The sequence below is a fragment of the Grammomys surdaster genome, unplaced genomic scaffold, assembly GCF_004785775.1.
Source record: "Grammomys surdaster isolate TR1022 unplaced genomic scaffold, NIH_TR_1.0 146, whole genome shotgun sequence".
Lineage (NCBI taxonomy): Eukaryota > Metazoa > Chordata > Mammalia > Rodentia > Muridae > Grammomys > Grammomys surdaster.
In genome coordinates, this window is record NW_021604604.1 from 4,164,527 (window position 1) to 4,168,174 (window position 3,648).

Genomic DNA, 3,648 nt, shown 5'->3' on the forward strand with positions numbered 1-3,648 from the left:
AGATAGATAGATAGATAGATAGATAGATAGATAGATAGATAGATAGATGATGGATGGATAGATAGATAGATGGATGATACAGATAGATGATCGATACATAGATAGATACATAGATACATAGATGTGTGTGTCAGTATGTATGTCTGTGTATCTGTGTATGTGTCTGTGTTCATATAAACATATACATTTCATGTACGTGTGTATAACAATAATTTTAAAAAAGAAGAGGTCATGTATTTGACAGAAAGTGAAGACAACTTGGGAGAGTCGGAGTGAAAGAGAGAGGAGTAAAAAAGAGGTAAATACAGTACTTATGTATGAAATTCTCAAAAAAAATAAACTATTTTAAAAAGAGATAAATGAATTTCCTTGCTATATGTCCATAAGACAACATGTTCAGGAGCAAACACAGCAGCACTAAATCTATCAGTGAGAAAACACGAACTGCCACATGCTTCTGTATTGTAAACAGTCATTTGTTCTCTCATAAAACACTATGCAACAGTGAAAAATAAACCATCGATACATCTAAATTATGGGTTAATGCCACACACATAGTAATAGTAAGCAAATGTAAAAAGTGTATAATGTTTTAATATTTCTATAATACTTAAGTACAGAACTCTCAGAAGATTTATCTATTTGACAAAGGTGAGACAATGAACTATCTTTGTGGGACTAGTCTTCACTAGACAGGGATGGCAGAGAGCACATGAGGAGTTAGTCACATTCCATAGCTTGACTTAGGCAGCAGTTAGCATTTACCTGACTGTAGACATATGTGAAATGTCTTTTAGCTGTATTACTACATATATACATACATGTGGGTCTCTCTTCTCTCCGGGGTCATTAGCCACCAGCCCATGAGAATGAAGGGAGAAGAGTTGACAAACAGGGTTTCAGATGACCTCTGAATACAACAGAAAAAAATCAGACTTATCTCCAGGATCAGCTTTGGGGAGACAGATCAACTTTATTTGGGATGAACCAAAGGTTATATAGTTTTGGGGCTAGGAAGTAGGAATATCCAGGGTAGGCAAAGCTACCCTGGTCAAGATACTTACTAGTTCTCAAAGTGCTTTTTTTTTCCAGTTCCTTAAAAAAGTCTGTTTCAAAGTTTTTAAAAGTGTGTGTCCAAGACGGGCCTACCATAATAGCAAAATAGAGCAAGCTAAAAATAACTGCTTGTGCAGAGAGAACGTTTAATAAAGAATTTGGGGATCTCAGATGATTGGTGGATGGGTTCTTATCTGGAGAAAGGCAGCTGAACTCTACTCTCACTGAGGCTACATGACACTCTCTGGGTAGAGGGTATGAGATCCCCAGACGAGGTCAGAGAAGGAACAGCCCTGTTGGTAAAGGGAATACGCCGTTTTGTGCCAAGCTCAGAAGGCTATTCAAATGATGGTAGACTTCAACCTTAATTAGCAGAGTTTCTCCATACATACATACACACGTGAGCATATGTTTGTTTGTGTGGTATATGTGTATGTGTATGTGTATGTGTATATATATATATTGTGTGTGTGTGTGTGTGTGTGTGTGTGTGTGTGTGTGTAACTGTATGTGGAGGGGCCAGGGGTCAGCCTCCATCATCATTCCTGTAGAGCTGTCCACCTTCTATCTGTCATGAGGCAAGCCCTCTCTTGAACCCAGTTAGTTTGGCTGGCCAGATAAATGTGTTAAGTTTATAATGAGAATCCCTGAAATAACTTAAAAAGAGAGAAGAAACAGAGACACAATCAAGACTGACTAGAGACTGTCAAAGAGACTTTATTCTGTCCAATTCTGTGACATTTCTTTTTATTTTTTAAAGTTAGCGGTGGTTTTATGTAACTTGGGCATTTCTGTAACTTTATAAAATAATTTTAAAATTTGAAAGCTTTTCCCAGCATTTGTATTTAGATCAATTTTGTCGTCATCTGTACTATTTCATGCTTTATTAAACACTCTCTCTACACAAGCATTTATTTCAAGCTTCCTCTATTTTGCGATTATGGCAGGCCTGTCTTAGATGCACACTTTAAAAAAAAAAATTGAAACAGACTTCTTTTAAGAAACTGAAAAAAAAGGCACTTCGAGAAATAGTAAGTTTTTAGTTTAAGGACATTCTAGCTTATTTTAAAGAAAACCATCTAGGATTTCCAGAATAGTGGCAGAAGCTTGTGCGTTGTGTGGTGTGAAGCCAATAGTTTTCAAATTTGCTAACTTTATCCCTCTTACATTATGTACCAGTGGCATTTTAATGGCTGCTTTCCATATAAAATTGATTTAAAGACACTTGCTTCTTATTTTCTTTCAGGAAGACTTCAGTGCACTTACGAGGGGCAGTGAGCTAAGGAGATACAATATTCGTGTATTTTCTACTTTGTTAGTACTCCGTTGTACTGCTATCGAAATTATTTGTATGCAGTTAGGCTTTCTGTCATACAGGACAGGTGAAGACAAGACAGTCCTAACAGCACAAGCCTGCTGAGGCAAAAGAACCAAAAGTTCAAAGCCTCCTTGGGTGCAGAGAGAGTTCAACGATAGCTTGAACAACTTGGTGAAACTCTGCCTTAAAATAAGGGCTAAGGATGCAGTTTAGTGGTTACTTGGGACCTGAAAGGCCCTGGGTGCCATTAGCAAGTTTACACATTCACATTCACACACAAACACACACACACGGCCATGTGTGCAAAAAATCTTTTGGTTGATAGGATCCGGTGCTACCCAGTTAGCCCAAGTCACCTAAGGGGTCCTTAAACAAGCACAGTCTTGGCTGAACGTGAGAATTGATGCAAGTTTCAGTAATGCCGATAAGAGCGTCTTCCTTCTGGAAAATCTAACCAGGTACAAACTTGGGTGGCTCGGCAGCCATTCATGCAGGCTGGCCGTGACGGAGAATTGAAGATAGTTTGTCTGAGGATCATTCCACTCATGGCTGCTTGTATTCAATTTTCACGGGGGCACTGCACTGAACAAGCTGCTTCTGCCCCTGCTTTACTGTCAGTGTGGGGCTGCCAGAAGACAGTGCACCCATTTATCACCTGTGATTGTGGGTTACTTAAGCACATCAGCTACTACTACAGCAGGTGAATTTGCCTATCCGGATTTGCCACTGACCCATACAAAGTAAATACCTTTATAAATGCATCAAAACTCCAAAATATAGAACGGGGAAAAGTACACAAGAGAAGTGAGATTGTGCTAATGCAAGTTCGTAAAGGTCAAGAGTTATTGGTTTATTTATTTGAAAGAAAGCATCATTACTTATCAAAATCAAACAGGAGCAGCAACCTGAGATTTCTGCCTCTTCTGTGTCTTCTGTGTAGAAGCATGTGGTGTATTTTGTTTCTATAAAGAGATCCAGAGAGGACTGTTCTAAAAAGTGGACATAGTAGGCTGCTTGAAGGGCCCAGATGCTTGTTTAGGCTTCTCTGGTCTCCCAGGGCTGGTTTAGATTTTAGCTGGAGAGCATCTGGTGTCCTTGGCTACTCGCCACTGTTTGCTTCACATGGAGACAAGCCCAGATCAAGGTTTCCCCTGACAAACATTTGTTAACTTATAATTTATTTAGAGATATTAACTGAACCATAATGATTAAACCTTTTACAATTAACAGAGTTTAGGATGGGTAACTCAGTGTCTCTGTCGCTTTCCCTCACA